This window comes from Glycine max, chromosome 3 (genome assembly GCF_000004515.6).
Source record: "Glycine max cultivar Williams 82 chromosome 3, Glycine_max_v4.0, whole genome shotgun sequence".
Taxonomy (NCBI): Eukaryota; Viridiplantae; Streptophyta; class Magnoliopsida; order Fabales; family Fabaceae; genus Glycine; species Glycine max.
In genome coordinates, this window is record NC_016090.4 from 19,459,712 (window position 1) to 19,479,542 (window position 19,831).

At 39.4% G+C, this 19,831-nt stretch overlaps 1 non-coding gene across 1 annotated transcript; it reads right to left on the reverse strand.

Moving 5' to 3' along the window:
• Positions 1-19,440: 19,440 nt before the first annotated feature.
• Positions 19,441-19,547, reverse strand: LOC113001267 (small nucleolar RNA R71). The gene has a single exon (XR_003266586.1). It is a non-coding gene; the product is annotated as a small nucleolar RNA R71 (small nucleolar RNA).
• Between the last annotated feature and the right edge of the window lie 284 nt (positions 19,548-19,831).

Below are 19,831 nucleotides of genomic sequence, written 5' to 3' on the forward strand. Positions count from 1 at the left end.
TCTCTCTCAAATATCCTTCATTAATTAATAATTTTTAGTCAAAATATAATAAATGTTTGAAATTACTATCTCCATTTCAAAATGACTAACATTTAAAAAATCTTATATTAACTATTATTTATAATTCAAGTTTTCTAACCTGTTCAACTTTGTACATGTTAAACCCTATTAATTATTCACTTTTCACTTACTATGATTATTACCCAGTTAATTGTGATTAAAAAAACAATTTATTTCTCCTCAATTATTGTTGTTTTTAATTTGTGAGAAAAAACTTAAACATTATTCATTTTGAAATAGCAAGGGTTTAATCAGATAAACTTATTCTCATTCTTATTAAGATTGGAGAAGATTAGTAATAATTAGGTGAGGTACAATTATTGTAGAAAGAGAACCTTATTAATTTTAAAATTAATTATGAAGGATAATTTTGGAAGAACAACACAAATTATTGAAAAATTTAATGTGATTGATTAGATTAACCAATTTTCTTTAAGGGTATGAATTAGTTGAAAGAGTATTAGATGTAAAGATGAACGAAGAGTTTATAGTAAATAAACATTTAGTGAATTGTGTATTATATATAGATATTCAATTACATAATAATTACTTTTTATTTAATTGTAATTTTTTATTACCAATTTTAGAAGGATTTTCTATTTCAACTATAATTTTGTATTCATAACACTCAAACTTGAGAATTTGTTTCAGAAATTTGAGCTCAAATTTACTCAAACTAATAGAATTCTACAATAATAACACACATATTTTTTATTGATTTATAATTTTATTTTCTTAAAATGCAAAAGATGTGTATTATTATAATGTTTGTCTTAAAATATAATTTTGAAAGTTAAAAAAATTTATGTAAGGTTTACTAACTCTTAGTCACTTGTTATAAACATTTATTAATTCTAATAAATTTATTTTCCATAATAAATATAATATTTTCCATAAAAAAATATACTGTCATACCCTAATTTTATCCGGGGACACTTGCGATCGGCTTTCGAACCTTGCTTGTTCCCTTCAGGACCCTCAAAACAAGCATTGTTACATAATCCGTAAAGTTTCCCAACATTAAGGAAGGAAAAGCAAGCATCGTTGCATAATCCATAAAAATTTGCAACTTTTCGGAAGAGAAACACCCGTCGCCATGGAACCCGTAAAGTTTTGGGAGGTTTCGGAAAGAAATCGGCAGAAAAACACAAAGGGGTGTATTTAGTAAAATAGGGGGTGCAAATAGCAATTTTCAAATCTGGGCCCTTCTAGAGGATTCTGGGCATTTACTTGCTTAAGGTGGAAGCAACCTAGCTCGTCTGGGTGACCTGGGCACAACCACCTCCCCCGTTTTGTTAAAAAATGGCTTCTGGGGCTTCGGTAATACTTCCATAAAATTTGTGAAAACCATGGATAATCATATTTCACTTAATATTGTTGAAAGAGAAGAGAAAAAAAGAATAAAATCAAGTCCTATATGCTTTCGTATGGCTTCCATAACTTTTTGGTAAAATACGGAAAAGGGGGGTGAACTTATCAAGATGGGGGTGTCAATAGCAATTTTCAAATTTTTGAATCTGGGCCCTTCCAGAACATTTTGGAAGCTGGGTTTCTTAAGGAGGAAGCAACCTAGCTCTCCTCGGCGAGCTGGGCGGCAACCTCCTCCCCATTTTTCTATAAATAGGCCAAGGGGGGCTGTTCCAAAGGGCCCTTGACCCCTATGCTATGCATTTCAGCTGTTTTGGGTGAAAAAACGTGTTTCCGTGAAGAAAATCCAAGCCGAGGTGCTTCCGTAACGCTTCCAAGACGTTTCCGTGAGCAAATCCGTGAAGATTTTCCACCGTTCTTCGTGCATTCTTTGTTCTTCAAACGGTAAGTTTTCGAATCCGAGATTTTCAATTCATTTCTTATTTTGTTGGCTTTCAACTTCATTTCGTTCACTTTCGGTTTTCTTTTCTTCCGTTTTTAACGAGCTTTACTCGATCATTTAAGCCGTTATCTCGCCTAATAAATGATAAAAATGAATTTCAACCGATCATTTGCATTGTAATCTCGTTTAATCACTGTTAAAGCAAAATCTAACCGATCGTTCACACTGTAACCTCGGTTAAACCAAAAAAAGAAAAATAATAATAAAATAATCAAAATATCTTGAAAAAAAATAATAATAAAATAATCAAAAAAATCAATTGGACATTTTTCTTTGAAAGTTTCCTTGAATGAATTGACTAATAACCAAAGTGAAACTAAGGCTAAAATCAACTCACAAATCAAGCTTTGTCCGCAAAAATCACTAAAAACCGTTTTAAGGTCCAACGCCTTAAACAATCTTCTTTGGTTTTATCGGTTAATATGGACCGTTCAAAGGAATAAAATCAACACATAACTTTACCACTTTTGCAAGAACTACGTAGGTCTGATTTCCTCATTCGAATTGAGGATATGTAGGAGCAAAAGTCCCGCTTTTGTCGACCACCCCAAGAGATCGTTAATGGTCCAACGCCTTAGCGTTTCTCTCCTTTCAAAAACCAAGAGATCGTTAATGGTCCAACGCCTTAACGTTTCTTTCCTTTCCAAAAAATCAAAAGATCATTTAATGGTCCAACGCCTTAAAACGACTTTTGTTCGATTAAAATATATCTTGCAAAAAAAGATAAAAACAACTTAACCAACGTTTAGTTCTAAAAAAACTACGTAGGTCTGATTTCCTCATCGCAATTAAGGATACCTAGGAGCGAGGGAAACACCCTTGTCGACCACAAAAAGATAAAAAAATACAAAAAAAGCCCATAAAAAGCAAAAAAAAAACATAAAAAGGGGAAAAATACATAAAAACAAAAAAGGGGAAAATATTTGCACACTTGATTGAAGGCTATTGTCCCTTGTGACGGACGCGTGGGGTGCTAATACCTTCCTCGTGTGTAAAAACAACTCCTGAACCTTTCACACTTAAAGTTCGTAGACCACACATTTCCGATTTTTCCGACGTTTTCCTCGAATAAACGTTGGTGGCGACTCCGCGCGTCTTCCTCCCTTGGAAGATGCAACCCTGAGCCCCGTGTCGCCCTCCCGCCAAAGGGTAGGTTGCGACAGTTGGCGACTCCACTGGGGACTATTTTAAGAGAGTTAGGCCATTTTGATCTATGTGCATTCCTTACCATGACTTCTCTTTTGTTTGTTTCCCTTTATTTCTCTTACGTTCTTGTATATAACTTTTTGATGCTTTTAGTATGCTTTTTAATGTATGCATGAGATAGATATTTATTCATTTGATGCACACGAACACCAACAACTTTTTGCACACACGGTGAGTTGAAAAGGGGCCCTATACCCGGGTCCATGGGAACGTAAGGAGTGGAGGTGAATATGTGGTCATGCTGGGTCTTCAACTTGCTTGATAACAGTGAGCCCTCATCTAGAGTTTTTCTCTTTGATAACATATTTTTGTTGGTAGTCCCTACTGCCACAATATGTTTTTCAAAGGGGATGATACCTCTAGAAACCATCAAGAGAGATATGACCATCTTGGGAATTATCACTAAAAGCCTTTTAGTTCCTCCCGTTTAGGCCCCTAAAATAGGGGCACGAATCAAACACGTTGCGTGCCTTTTAAACACTGCCATGCATATTTGTGGATATTGCCATGCTATGTACCTCCCCCTGTTGCGCTTTTGCACATCTGCATCATGTCGTCACGCAAGCATTGTATGTTGGTCTCGTCTTCTGTCACGGGAAGCCGGAAGGTCCTATCACTTTCTTAACTGAATACATGGGGCACTGCGCCCCCAAATGCGCAAGTAAGAAGAGATAATTTTCCGGGCTCTCATGTTTGTAAATGCATTCATATCATGCTCCGCATAAGCATATCTTCATGGCATCGTAATGGACATATCGTTCCTGCATTTGTCACTTACCATATTCATGCATTGCATTTTGCATAAGTCATTTCATCACCATGCATCTACATCAAACATTTTTTTTGCATACCATTTGTTTTCATTTTTACTCATGCATGATCCTTGCATTTTCCTATGCAAAACAAAAACGAAAAAGGAAGCATGAAAATTCACGCTGCATTCTTAGTTGCATATGTTCGGTACCATGAGCCAACCATGTTGGGATCATAAACCTATTTCACTTAAAAGCAAAATGATTGAGCATGATACCTAATGTGTGGTTAACTAGGAAATGATGTTTCTTCGGGCATCTCAATCTCATAATTACATTTTCCATGCATAGCATACGTATTCCCGAGCCATTCATCTCTATGAAATGTTGTCGAAGTATTGGCGATCAAAATTGCCATTCCTTGGGTTATGGGGTTGAACCAAGCTCATGCTTTTATGAAAAGGTTCATCAAGTCAAGTTGAAGTATGGAAGTAACCATCTTGCAAAAGATGGATCAAGTTACATCGCTGCTTCGTCTACTCCAAACACATTTAGGACTGTTGATGCCCTTGTTACTTCCAGTTTCACCTTGACAAAGATGTCATGGACCATGTTGAAAATCTAAATTGATTCAACCCCATATCCTGCGTAAAAATTTGCAATACTTCAACTGTGCATCATTTGCATAAATCCATGCTTTTCATTGGTTGCATTGCTTATTGCATTCTTTCCTTGAAAAAAAACGAACTTAATCATTGTTATAAAAAAGAAAAGAACAGGATTTACGGCGCCCTTATCAAACCCGTGCTAGAGCTAGAGTAATGGGTGAAGTAGAGGAGGTGCAAGAGTAGATGAAGGCCGACATGGAGGCCATGAAAGAGCAAATGGCCATAATGATGGAGGCCATGATGAGCATAAAGGAGATAATGGAGGTCAATGCGGTTGCAATAGCCACTACCAGCACCATTGCTGAGGTGGACCTGACCCTCCCATATGGCCTCAACCAAATAAATCTTCCAACCTCAGATATGGTAGGTCTGGAAGGCAAAGAGTTGGGAGGTACGGGCGGCCCTCATTTAGTGCGAAAAACAAGCATCCCTTCCCACCATATGGCTTGCCTCCCAACTATACACCACCCATTGTGGCATACACTCCCAGTGAGGATGTCAATAACTCCACTCCTATACTCATTGAAAGCCGACAACCTCAAACTGATCATGCACATGTCTCTCAAACTATGGGGGAGACACATGAAATTCCCCACCACAATCTAGCCGACTTCGAGCCTTGCCTCGGATATGCCACTGAAGGGCAAGCAGTTGGTGGTATACCCCTGCAAAACACTTTGGAGGGGCCTTAATTTCGCCCCCAACCACAACCCTTCTATGCAAAAATGGTGGGTTACGCACCTTCAAGCTTTGTAGATTTGGTCTTCGCCAGCGAAAGGATCAAAGTGGGTCTGGAAAAAGGAAAATCTGATCATCCTGCTTTGATGAATGCGAAAACTGGGGCAAATGAAGAGGATGAGAATAAGGGAGAAACCCTTGCTATGACTGTCATTCCTACACGGTCAAATTACCCATTATTCTAACAATGTCATTACTCAGTCGATATCAGCCCTTCTCATTATCCACCACCTAGTCATCCATAAAGGTCATCCGTAAATCATCCACAAAGCCTGCCCGCCGCACATTCGGTGCCAAAACACCAACCAAAAAGGAATTTTTTAGCAAAAAGCCTGTAGGATTCACCCCAAATTCCAGTGTCATATGCTAACTTGCTCCCATATCTACTTGATAATGTAATGGTAGCCATAACCCCTGCCAGGGTTCCTCAACCTCCATTTTTCTGAGGATACGACTCGAATGCAACATGTGCATATAATGGAGGAGTTCTGGGACATTCCATTGAGCACTGTATGACCTCGAAGCGTAAGGTGCAAAGTCTAATTGATGCGGGCTGGCTGAAATTTGAGGAGAATCACTTGTGAATCCTAACATTGACAAGCGACACCACACATGGGGCAATTTTGAAAGCTGTTGTTAGATGTCTCTAATGACTCATCAGAATTTTCAAGTTTATGTCATTATTGTAAACCACAGTTACAATGCTAAATAAAATGGATAAATTTGACATCTTTGTCCCTCATCCTCTCCTAATTACATCTTTGCTTCCACTGGAATGTGAGTGCAAGCCATTGGTTTGTTTGCTCAAGCGACCTGCGCTCCTGAGTTTGGACTTCCAAGACCGTTCAATCAGAAATTACTCATGCTACACAACTGGTGAGGATGCCGTAAACAACGAGTAAAGCAGAAAAGTTCAAAAAGGAAAGGAAAAAAGCATTTGATTGACTGTATTTTCAAGTAAAATATAGACGTTCATGTAACCTCATTTTATCATTCCGGAAAGTTTGTCTTTTTTAGAGAGAAGTGAGTTATCAAGAATATGAGTCATTTGACTTAATCCGTCAACTGAAAAAATCCTTCAACTATTTCTCATCCTTGAAAAATTCTTTTTGCGAGAATCAATCGCTTCTTTCATTCTTCCTTGCTACAAGGTTGTGAAAACAAACAACGATGGATACCTCAGAGCCCTACACTGGGGCAATTAAAGGCACCATGCATAAACCTCAAGCGAACCTAGGGGCAGATTATAAGTTCTCGCCCAATAGGTTCCCTGCTACAAGGTCATGACGAAAGACAACGATTGGTACCTCAAAGCCTTACACTGGGGCAATGAGGGGCACCGTGCATGAGCCTCAAGCGAACCTAGGGGCAGATCAAAAGTTCTCACCCATCGATGTTTTTAAACAAAAAAAGGGGGGACAAACCCTGGGATTTCAATGGATTGATTAAACGTCAAACGACTTCATTGTCATCACTCCAAAATTATCAAGTGAGTAAATCAAATAGGACATACACTCTGAGGGAGTTCCCGAAGAGATTTGCAAAAGATAGGATAAGGTTGCATGAATTATCACCTCTTTCAAAAGGACAGTCAATTTGTGTTTTCCAAAAAAATCAAATCAAAATCACAAAATAGGGAAAGAATGTGATGAATATTGTACAACTTTCCATTACATTGCATTGTTGCTTACGAAGTCTGCATTCACCGCATTTCAAGACAAAGGTTACATGCATCTGCATCCCTAAAAATCATGTTAACTGCATAGATTTCATACATCTAATGTCCAATATATTGAATTTGGAATGACTGGCCCTCTCAATGAGTCAATCTCTTGATTTCTCATAAGGGTGGACCCTTAGGTACTAATACCCTCACCTTCAGAGGACTACATGCCCTCGCCTTTAGAGGACTACACATCCTCGCCTTCAGAGGGCTACATGCCCTCGCCTTCAGAGGGCTACATGCCCTCGCCTTCAGAGGGCTACACGCCCTCACCTTCAGAGGACTACACTTCCTCGCCTTCAGGTCTTCACCTTCAGAGGACTACACGTCCTCGCCTTCAGAGGGCTACACGCCCTCGCCTTCAGAGGACTACACATCCTCACCTTCAGAGGACTACACGTCCTCTCCTTCAGAGGACTACACGCCCTCGCCTTCAGAGGACTACACGCCCTCGCCTTCAGAGGGCTACACGCCCTCGCGTTTAAAGGGCTACACGCCCTTACCTTTAGAGGACTACACGTCCTCACCTTCAGAGGACTACACGTCCTCACCTTCAGAGGGCTGCACGCCCTTACCTTCATAGGGCTACACGCCCTTTCCTTCATAGGGCTACACGTCCTTGCCTTCAGAGGGTTGCACCTCCTTGCTTTTAGAGGACTCCACATCTGCGCCTTCAGAGAACTCAAGGTCTTCAGCCCTTAATGCTTAATTGAGGCCTGCGCTCCCGGGTGAGGGGCTAGTAGTTTGCTTTTATCAGTTCCTGGGCCACCCCCTAATATTGGAGGGCAACCAACTGTGCAAGCATAACCAGAGGAGGAGACTATCGCACAACTTCTATGAATACCGGGGCAAGATTTCACCCAGCCACTGCAAGGAGACGAGTGTGAATCGTGCGCACCAACATATTGATGATGTTGCTACTTAGCAACCTTTTTCTCAACGACCACCACTCCGATCTCCCCCTGCCGAAGTGTCAGCTGGTTTATGCCATCATGACATAGGTAAGAATGCACGTGGCTCAACTAGTCTCTGATGCCATTTACTGTTTACAGGGATCGCGCCCGCAAGACACCCAGTGGACTCGAAGAAGTCCAACAAGGCCCTAGGGTTCTAGCTCTGATTACGGGCCTCTGTTGGTTCTACGGAGTGACCACCACTCCGATCTCCCCCTGCCGAAGTGTCAGCTAGTTTATGCCATCATGACATAGGTAAGTATGTGCGTGGCTCAACTGATTTTTGATGCCATCTACTGTTTGCGGGATTGTGCCTACAAGACACTCAGTGGGCCCGGAGAAGTCCAACAGGGTCCTGGGGTTTCCAGCTCTGATTACGAGCCTCCGTCAATTCTACGGAGTGCTCGTCGCCCCCAGCAGGGTCATCAGGCCCCTATTAACAGGGCTTTCATCGAGAAGTATTGTGCCCCCTGGCAGGCGCAGGGCGAGGCATCACAGTAGCGGGCAACAGACGCACCGCCACCACCTCTAGAGTTCACCTCAGCTCATCCACAAAAGGCTGGAGCGTTGCCTACGACACATAGCCAACCAGCAGGCGACCAAGTCCAAAGCCAAAGGTAAGCAAAAATACTAGGCCCGTGACCGACAAGTCATCACGCGTCCGACTCAAGACGTTAAAGAAGCGCTACTAGGAGGCAACCTAGAATTGGCTACGAAGAAGCTCCCCGCGAAGTGGTCCAGGAAGGGCATCATTGAAGAGGATTCCAGTGTGGCCCCACAAGTCGACACAGGCTTTGACAAACATCGATTCCAGAGCGCGGAACATCGGTAGCATTTTGAGGCCATCAAAGGATGGTCATTCCTCAGACAGAGACAGAGGCAGCTGAGGGATGATGAATTTCCGGATTTCCTTGGAGGAGGCGGACATTATCTGACATTATCTTGTTATTCCACCAAACTAGTGATTTATCCTTCATTATTGCTTTCAGTTATTTTGTTATTTCCCTTGTGATCTGACATTATCTGCTTCCAATTATTATGTCTATTGTGATTAAACTGAACATGCAGTTATCTGTCGCATTGCGAGTAATTTATCGCTTTGGGCATATGGTCGTACTTACATTACGATGATTTGTCCGAAACACAAAATAATGTGTAGGTCTTGTGCACTATTGTTCGCCGCCTTTTAAAAAAAAGATGTGATCTCGAGCATTAACTGTGTCCAGGTTACAAGCTGTTTTTAATCTTTTGAAAAAAAAGAGAGAAAAAAAAACAAAAACAAACAAGAATAAAAAATATATCTTTCGGCTGAAAAGCCAGCACGCTTTTGAAAAGAAATAACTTCCAGCTTTTCTTTGAAAAAGATTCACTGATCATAACACCAAAAAACTTCGTACCCCATTGCCCAGAGGCTCTTCGCTATGCGAAGGTATGGGGGAGGGAAAAAAAAACAAAAACAAACAAGAATAAAAAATATATCTTTCGGCTGAAAAGCCAGCACGCTTTTGAAAAGAAATAACTTCCAGCTTTTCTTTGAAAAAGATTCACTGATCATAACACCAGTTTTTGAAAAAAAATATGTATGCACCTGAAGGGTGAATGCTGTGAAAATTTTCCCGAACGCCCAAAATGGACTCAGATGAATGCATGAATTGATAAAAGAACATGTTTTGGAAACACTGGGTTAACTTAAATATGGAAAATGAATCCTAAGCCCTAGTGTCACATGACCATAAAAACTTGACGTTTGAGTGTCCACATGGGTGCATGCATGACCAGTTTTACATAAAATTTCCAAATCATCATTGTTGCATGTGTTTCATGGAAATAATGTGAGACATTCCTTTATCCCTGAACCGTTGGCCAAACCAACACCCTGAGAAATAATGTGAGACAAGCCTTTTGAGCCAAAACCTCAAACCACCATAAACCTTGACCCAGGATGAGAATTTCCATCCTTGCCCTTGGAAGAAGGAACAATGGGATCTCCCAAGAAAGAAGAGCCATTCACTGTTAAGCGGCCAACATGCTTCAAAAACAAAAAGAAAAAGAAAGTTCCCAATCAAAGATCGGAAGAAAACAAAAAAGAAAAAAAAGAAGTTCTCGGTCAAAGATCAGAAGAAAACAAAGGAAAAAAAGAAAATCCCTGATCAAGATTGGAAAAAAATGAAAGAATTATACAGAAGGGTCTTCAGATCAAACAAATATCCAAAATAGTCACAACCAAATAAGGAAAATAAAGGAAACCACGACTTGAAGTGGTCCTTTCCCTTTGATTGCCAACCAAAATCATGTGCGCTGGCAACTTTCTCGCCCTGCACTAAACAAAAATAGAAAAGGAAAAGGCGAAAACACTCAGAGCCAAATTGCTCACCAAAACACCATTCCCGGAAAGTCCTATTGATCCATGATCACGCATGTAATCTTTGATTTGATAGGAAATGATTTGCAAAATCAAGTCATGACATATCTATAGTTCGAAATTAGGATAAAACACTTACCTATGTGAGATTGACACACTTCAAGTGAATTTATTCTATTTTGTTGGACCCCGCGTTTCCTCTAAATGGTCATTTAGAAATGAAACGCTAACATCCAAAATCTCATTTGTGGTTTATGAGAAAATTTCATCAGCATACTCTCCTTCCCCAATAGACACATTGTTTTTCTCCAAAAATCATATGTTGCTCTGATCAGTTGGAGGTTTTTGTTTCTTTACTAAAGCATGTTCGCATTTTAGTGAAAGAACGCCGACACTATTTTAGTTTCACACCGCCTGAAGAACTACGTAGGTCTAAGTTCCTCATCGCAATTGAGGATACATAGGAGCAAAAGCCCTTCTTTTGTTGACCACCCCACAGTTCTGTCACCCCTACCCGTGAGTCAGGTGACATGCGGAGATACCCAAGGGTTATCTGCACCTTTGTCAACAAGAGGCAAGCGAGCCTGTTGATCGAGACTATTTTAGTCTCACACCTTTGTCATCCAGAGATAGCAAGTCTGATGACATGCAGAGATACCTTATGGTTATCCGCACCTTTTGTCAGCTAGAGGCAAGTGAGCCCGTTGACACGCAGAGACTAACATCGTCATCTGCACCTTTCCTGGAGATGTCAGTGTCTTTTAGCCGAGACTGCGAAAAAGTCTCGTTTGCAATCCATCAGACTCAAGGGTCCGTTAGCATGCAGTGACTAACGTCATCATCTGCACCTTTGTCAACTAGAGGCAAACGAGCCTATTGATCGAGACTATTTTAGTCTCACACCTTTGTCATGCAGAGCTGCAAGTCTGATGACATGCGGAGATGCCTTATGGTTATCCGCACCTTTTGTCAGCTAGAGGCAAGCGAGCCCGTTGACACGCAGAGACTAACATCGTCATTTGCACCTTTCCCGGAGATGTCAGCGTCTTCCGGCCGAGACTGCGAAAAAGTCTTGTTTGCTATCCGTCAGACTCAAGGGTTTGGTAGCATGTAGTGACTAACGTCGTCATCTGCACCTTTGTCAACTAGAGGCAAGCGAGCCTGCTGATCAAGACTATTTTAGTCTCACCCCTTTGTCATCTAGAGACGGCAAGTCCGATGACATGTAGAGATACCTTATGGTTATCCGCACCTTTTGTCAGCTAGAGGCAAGCGAGCCCGTTGACACGCAGAGACTAACGCCGTCATCTGCACCTTTCCTGGAGATGTCAGCGTCTTCCGACCGAGACTGCGAAAAAGTCTCATTTGCTATCTGTCAGACTCAAGGGTTCGGTAGCATGCAGTGACTAACGTCGTCATCTGCACCTTTCCCGGAGATGTCAGCGTCTTTCGGCTGGGACTGCGAAAAAATCTCAATTTCGCTATCGTGACCCAAGGGTCCGGTAGCATGCGAACGCACCTTATGGTTATCCGTACCTTTTGTCAACCAAAGGCAAGCGAGCCCGTTGACACGCAGAGACCAATGTGGTCATCTGCACCCTTCCCGGAGATGTCAGCATCTTTCGGCCGAGACCGCGAAAAAGTCTCAATTCTACTATCGTGACTCGAGGGTCCGATAGCATGTGGAGATACCTCATGGTTACCTGCACCCTCGTCATCCAGAGACGACAAGTCCGATGACGCACGAAGACAATATATGGTCGCCTACACCCTTCCTATCCGAAGACTATCGAAGTCCCTTTTATCATCTAGAGACGAACAAGTACGATGATATCGGGATGATGATGGTCGTCCATTTCTAATCATTTTGAAGATTTTTGCAAATTTTACCTTTGTCATCCAGAGACATTCAAGTCCGACGACGTGCAAGACTCTTCTCTGCTAAACAGAGACGATCAAGTTCAATAGCATGTGGAAACGTCAAGGCTATCCAATTTTATCACTTTCAAGGCACTGAGGTTTTTACTGGTGCTCCTGATGCATTTTCTATTCTATTTGATTGACTAGTTCCACTGGTTGGGCAATTGATCGGTCGAGTGAGGTTCAGCTTGAACAAAATTAGTGTCTTATCTTTACTTCCCTTTTATCTCCAATAAAAGATAAGTAAAGAGGGGCAATTTTCATACCCTAATTTTGTCCGGGGACACTTGCGATCAGCTTTTGAACCTTGTTTGTTCCCTTCGAGACCCTCAAAATAAGCATTGTTGCATAATCCGTAAAGTTTCGCAACATTTCGAAAGGAAAAGCAAGCATCGTTGCGTAATCTGTAAAGTTTTGCAACGTTTCGAAAGGAAAAACCCGTCGCCATGGAACCTGTAAAGTTTCGAGAGGTTTCGGAAAGAAATCGACAGAAAAACACAAAAGGGTGTATTTAGTAAAATGGGGGGTGCAAATAGTAATTTTCAAATCTGGGCATTTCCTTGCTTAAGGTGGAAGCAACCTAGCTTGCTTGGGCGAGCTGGATGGCAACCACCTCCCGTGTTTTGTTAAAAAATGGCTTCTGGGGCTTCCGTAATGCTTCCGTAAAATTTATGAAAAGCTTGGGTAATCATATTTCACTTAATATTGGTGAAAGGGAAGATAAAAAAGAAGAAAATCATGTCCTATATGCTTCCATATGGCTTCCGTAACTTTTCCGTAAATTACGAAAAGGGGGGTGAACTTATCAAGATAGGGGTGTAAATAGAAATTTTCAAATTTTCAAATTTGGGCCTTCCAGAACATTTTGGAAGCTGGGTTGCTTAAGGAGGAAGCAACCTAGCTCGCCTGGGTGAGCTGGGCGGCAACCTCCTCCCCATTTTTCTATAAATAGGCCAAGGGGTGGGCTGTTCCAGAGGGCCTCTGACCCCTATGCTATGCATTTCTACTGTTTTGGGTGAAAAAACGTGTTTCCGTGAAGAAAATCCAAGCCGAGGTGCTTTCGTAACGCTTCCAAGACGTTTCCGTGAGCAAATCCATGAAGATTTTTCGTCGTTCTTCACCGTTCTTCGTGCGTTCTTCGTTCTTCAACTGATAAGTTTTCGAATCCGAGACTTTCAATTCATTTCTTGTTTTATTGGCTTTCATCTTCATTTTGTTCACTTTCAGTTTTCTTTTCTTCCATTTTTAACGAGCTTTAACCAATCATTTAAGCCGTTATCTTACCTAATAAATGATAAAAATGAATTTCAACTGATCATTTGCGTTGTAATCTAGTTTAATCACTATTAAAGCAAAATCTAACCGATCGTTCATACTGTAACCTCGGTTAAACCAAAAAAAGCAAAATAATAATAAAATAATCAAAATATCTTGAAAAAAATAATAATAAAATAATAAAAAAAATCAATTGGACGTTTTTCTTTGAAAGTTTCCTTGAATGAATTGACTAATAACCAAAGTGAAACTAAGGCTAAAATCAACTCATAAATTAAGCTTTGTCCGCAAAAATCACTAAAAACTGTTTTAAGGTCCAATGCCTTAAACGATCTTCTTTGCTTTTATCAGTTAACATGGACTGTTCAAAGACATAAAATCAACACATAACTTTACCGCTTTTGCAAGAACTACGTAGGTCTGATTTCCTTATAGCAATTGAGGATACGTAGGAGCAAAAGCCCCGCTTTTGTCGACCACCCCAAGAGATCGTTAATGGTCCAACGCCTTAAAACGACTTTTGTTCGGTTAAAATATATCTTGCGAAAAAAGATAAAAACAACTTAACCAACATTTAGTTCTGAAAGAACTACGTAGGTCTAATTTCCTCATCACAATTGAGGATATGTAGGAATGAGGGAAACACCCTTGTTGACCACAAAAAGATAAAAAAAAATACAAAAAAAGCCCATAAAAAGCAAAAAAACATAAAAAAGGGGAAAAATACATAAAAACAAAAAAGGGGAAAATACATAGTTTTGAAGTCATATTTGCACACTTGATTGAAGGTTGTTGTCCCTTGTGACGGACGCGTGGGGTGCTAATAGCTTCCCCGTGCGTAAAAACAACTCCCGAACCTTTCACACTTAAAGTTCGTAGACCACACCTTTCCGGTTTTTCCGAAGTTTTCCTCAAATAAACATTGGTGGCGACTCCGCACGCCTTCCTCCCTTGAAAGACACACCCTTGAGCCCCGCGTCGCCCTCCCGCCAAAGGGTAGGTTGCGACATATACAAATCAACATTCGACAATAAAATCTGAAGTATGAATGTGTGGTTCCACCTTAGAATGCTATTTAAAAGTCTACAAATAAAACTGTTTTCTATCGAAGTCATTGGCCCTTAATGCAATTTCTTTTTTGGCTACAAGTTTCACCTTTCTTCATTCACAACATTTTATGACTAAAGCCCAAGTGAATTTCTTACTCACAGTTGGGTAACTTCATCTCAAGGTGTGCAACTTCCATTGTTGGAGTTGTCATTTTGGCCATATGCTATTAGGAAGTGACGCTTCTCTATTTAGTGGTTGTCCTACTTATTCTTATGATAGGGGTAACTTACACCAAGAAAATGAACTGCATATCAACCACCAAAACGTTTTTCTATTCCGAAATTAAATCTATGATATAACAGGTACATGCATACATGATTAGATTTACATGAATACAAGTCTAGTTTTCAATTACAATAGTTCTTCTAGTGTCACATGAATGTGCATCATGAGACCTAACTTATTTTGTTTTAACAAGCTTTGATGTTGTTATTGTAGACAATATCACAAATAAAACAATATGTTGGGGAGAGCTCTGCAACCAAATCCTTTATAGAGAACATGGAAAAACAATATGTTATAAGCAAAGGGGAGGCACTTGTAAAGGGAGTTGGGTTAAGGATGTAGCAAACAATGAATTTCTATTCTTGGGCTTTCATTGTATGTGTTTGAGTTGTTGTGGTTAGAGCCGGAAGAGCAACCCCAGGAGACATAATAACTGCACTGATGAGTATTATCTTTCGTGCCATGTAAGGAAGAAACCACCTTCAGGATTGTTTAGAATGGAGAAAATGGTTAATATTTAATGACTAAGTAACAAAACTCTCCTTGTGAATTGCAAATCTCTCACTTATGCAACACCTGACATGCAAATATTTAATCAGGCAAAAGCTATAGGATACAAAGTTTTTCAAGTGATTCAAAGAAAGCCTTTAATAAGTAATGAATCAGAAGGGATGATGCCTAGCAAAATCAAAGGTGACTGAATTACGAGAAGTTTACTTTTTCTACCCATCACGACCAGAGAAAACAATCCTCCAAGGATTGTCCTTGTCAATTCCAGCAGGAAAGACAATAGCACTAGTTGGTAGTAGTGGTTGCAGAAAGAGCACTATTATTTCCCTGGTTAGTAGATTTTATGACTCAGCTAACCATCATGTACTGAATTTTCATTAAAAATCCAGCTAACTATCATGTACTGAATTTTCATTAACAATCCAGCTAACCATCATGTATTGAATTTTCATTAACAATTCAGCTAATTATTATGTGCAATCCATCTACTCCTCCAATAGGTTCCCTTTAGGGAGGATTCATCATCACTACTTTGTCCAATCACTAGCAGCCCATCTTTGACAGCCTCTAAATAATTCTATCTCAAAATTTAACCCTTTTTAAGAGATAAAATTGCTTTAAAGAGTAAAGTGGGGACTTATTAATTGAAAAGGTAATATTTGATATTCAAATAATGCATATGCATGTATTTAATCACAAAATCAACCACTCATTTTTTTTAATCAATGACTATAACTCCTCTCACTCCCAAAATCTTGCCAATCAGGCTTACATCCGACAGATTGCCTCGATGAAAATAATTGCATACAATAGCCTAAGTTAGTTGTATTACCCTTAAGGGACATAGAAACTGAATCATATTGAAGGGAATCTTCTAAGAACCGACAATTTGAATCATGGGATGATGAGGACTCTTTGTCATTGTAACATTTCATTTTTCATAAACTAATTTAAAAAAAATGTTATTTATAAATAAATAAAGTTTTAGAAAAATGATGAGGTTTTTGTAATTAAATGAATAAGGAGAAATAACTTTACTAAAATAAATAAATAAGGTTTGAGAGAAAATAAAAAGGGTATTCATTTGATAGGAAATAAAATAGAGTTTCTTTCTATAAAATAATAAAAATAAATAAATAGAGTAAATAATAGGTTGTGTGTACCTTAACTATTAGGTCAGTTTTCACACTAATGATACCTCCTCTTTCTCTCAATTTCGTTTTCCCCTCTCATCCTCCCAAAACTCTCTCTTTTTCCCGCATACCACCAAACTTGTCTCAGAAAAACAACGATCTCAGACTCATTCACCATTGGATCGTTGTGAAGTTTGAGCACCAGGTATGGAATTCATTTCCTAACATTCTCATCATTGGAAATTTGGCAATTATGTCGGAGCTGAGAGAAATATACTTCACATTGTAGCCTTTTCTTTTCCCGCAGAAACCCTAAACTATCTCGGTAAAACGAATATGCCGGATTCATTAACCGTTGGATTTTCGTAATACTTTGATATGTGGTTTGCGATTAATTTCCTCACATCTTCACCGTTGGGATTTGCAAAATAACTTTTGTGGAGGTAGAAATACTCATCACACAGTGGAATGAGGGTTTCAATCCCTTCTCCTTCTCTCTAATGTTTGGGAACCCTATCAGAGCAATCAGAGGAAAAGCTTGAGGAATCTCAGGAAACCATTAGAGATGTCGCTATCGATGTCACAATGCACGTGTGAGCCCGCTTAGAGGTATGGGATAAGTTTATTGCAATTGAGGTTAGAATGAATATGTGTAGGGATCCTTAGAGGATTACATTGGGGTTTATTTTGGGATGTTTATTGAATTATAATTTTTCCTTTAAGATTATAAATACAATATTGTTATGTTTTACGTACCAAGATGTTCTTATGAGAATTGATTGATAAATTTGAGTGTCCTTGATGTTTTAATGTTTTGACCTATGATTTTGATATAATTGTGTGAAATTATTTGAGGGGTTTTACTCCCCATGTTGTGATAAACCTTTTGTATGAATTGTTATATTGAGATTATGAAATTGTGGTTCAAATCGTGAGTATGTGATAAATTGAACTTGTGATTAAAGGTAAAATACATGTGTATTGAGTTGTGAGCTATGAACTGTGCAATCACACAATTGTATGACTGATGTGCCATCATTTTCTTCTATTTTCTAAACCCTTTTTGCACCATTTTAATTACTGATTGGTCTTAATTGTCAATTAATCAGGCAGTTTTATTATTTGGGCTCATTTAGCTAATTTGATGTTTTTAATCTAATTTCAGGAATTAATGAAACATTAGGCTTAATCCGGATTTTGGTTATGGACTTGAAGAGGGCAAATAAAGCAGCGCTTACCTTAGTTAATTTCTAATTAGGAAATTTCACAATTTTATTTTATGTTGTTCAATGTTTATTTCGTTTTGGGCCAGAGTATTGTAATAGGGCCCAGTGACTTTGAGTGACTCTTTTTAAATAGCAGCCTTGGGATTCGTGCAAGGTATTCTGTTATGCTATTCATTATTCAGAGCTTTTGTTTTAGGGTTTTCGTTTTTCTGCTTAATGCTACTGTTCACGTAATGCAATTTTACATTTTCTGTTTCTAATTACAATTTCGTTCTTGCTTCTTCTTCTACTCTCATTTACGTTTCTGTTTGATCTACGTTTCTGTTCATTTACGTTTTTGTTCATTTGCGTTTCTGCTTCATGTTTCATTTGCGTTTTCTGTTTGAATCCATGGAAGGCTAGATTTTCTGGTGTTGTTTCCTTTTGAGGACGAAGCCCAACTCTCTTTGAGGGTTCTCTTGTAATGTGGTTCCCTGGCAGTTTTCCCTTCACCAGTTATCCCAAATTCGTGAATATTAATCAGTGCACGCTTCGTGTTCGATTAATTGCCTCTGAGCCTAACTTGCGTTCATGCTTAATGGACGAAGGGCTAACTGGTGTATGTGGTACCTAATCACGTATTGACAACCCTAAGTTGATTTTCGCTTAGTAAATTGAAATAGGGTTGGATTAAGTGGTTGACTGTTAGGGACGAATTCTCCATAACCCAGGAGAAGAGAATGGCTTCTGAATCAAAGGAAACAACCCGTTTTTAATATTAGTAATTTCGTATTCCAATTTACTTGTTCTGCTCTTTAATCACAAAACAAACAAACCCCCCCCCAATCGTTACTGTTACAAAAGCGATTCTGTCAAAAGTTTTTTATTTTTCAAGTTTTATTCACTTATTTTTCTTAACTTACCATTTTTAGCTTTCATAGTTAGACTTTGAATTTGTGTCTGAAATTTTTTGTGATATCTTCTCATCATTTTATAAGGTTGCTCACAAAATTTCAAGTCATTTGGATATCATTTGAGGGTAGCTGTAGTTCAAACCTACACCTTTATTTACATGATAAGGCAACTAGTTGTGTGCATGCTGAATGTAGTGTATGACTAAAGGTATTCCATCTGTCTTACAACCCTTTGATCCTGAGATAGATAGGACATTTCATAGATTAGTTAGGCATCATTTTATACCTTTTGATCATTCTGAGCATTCCATTACTGGTGAATCTGTGCATTCTGTTATTGGTGATTTTGAACATCCTGATCTTGAGCATTATAATTTTGAGCATTCTGATTCTGAGATTTCTGATTCTGAGCATTCTGATTTTGCACATTCTAAGAACATGGCACAACCTCCACCCCGTGAGAGGACTCTAAGGGAAATGGCTGCACCTGATTTCACCTACGAAAGCTTGTGCATCCAATACCCTGATGAGGATGTCCCATATGTTCTTAAAACTGGACTGATTCATTTGCTTCCAAAGTTTCATGGCCTTGCAGGTGAAGACCCGCACAAACATTTGAAAGAATTTCACATTGTCTGCTCAACCATGAAACCCCCAGATGTCCAAGAGGATCACATATTTTTGAAGGCTTTTCCTCATTCATTAGAGGGAGTGGCAAAGGACTGGCTGTATTACCTTGCTCCAAGGTCCATCACGAGCTGGGATGACCTTAAGAGAGTATTCTTAGAAAAAAATTTCCCTGCTTCCAGGACCACAGCCATCAGGAAGGATATCTCAGGTATTAGACAACTCAGTGGAGAGAGCCTGTATGAGTACTGGGAGAGATTTAAGAAACTATGTGCCAGTTGTCCCCACCATCAGATTTCAGAACAACTTCTTCTCCAATATTTTTATGAAGGACTCAGTAATATGGAGAGAAGTATGATAGATGCTGCCAGTGGTGGAGCCCTTGGAGACATGACTCCTGCTGAAGCCAGAAATTTAATTGAGAAGATGGCTTCCAACTCCCAGCAGTTTAGCGCCAGAAATGATGCCATAGTCATTAGAGGAGTGCATGAGGTAGCTACAAACCCATCTGCATCATCTGAAACTAAGAAGCTTGAAGGAAAACTGGATGCATTGGTTAACTTGGTAACCCAGCTGGCCT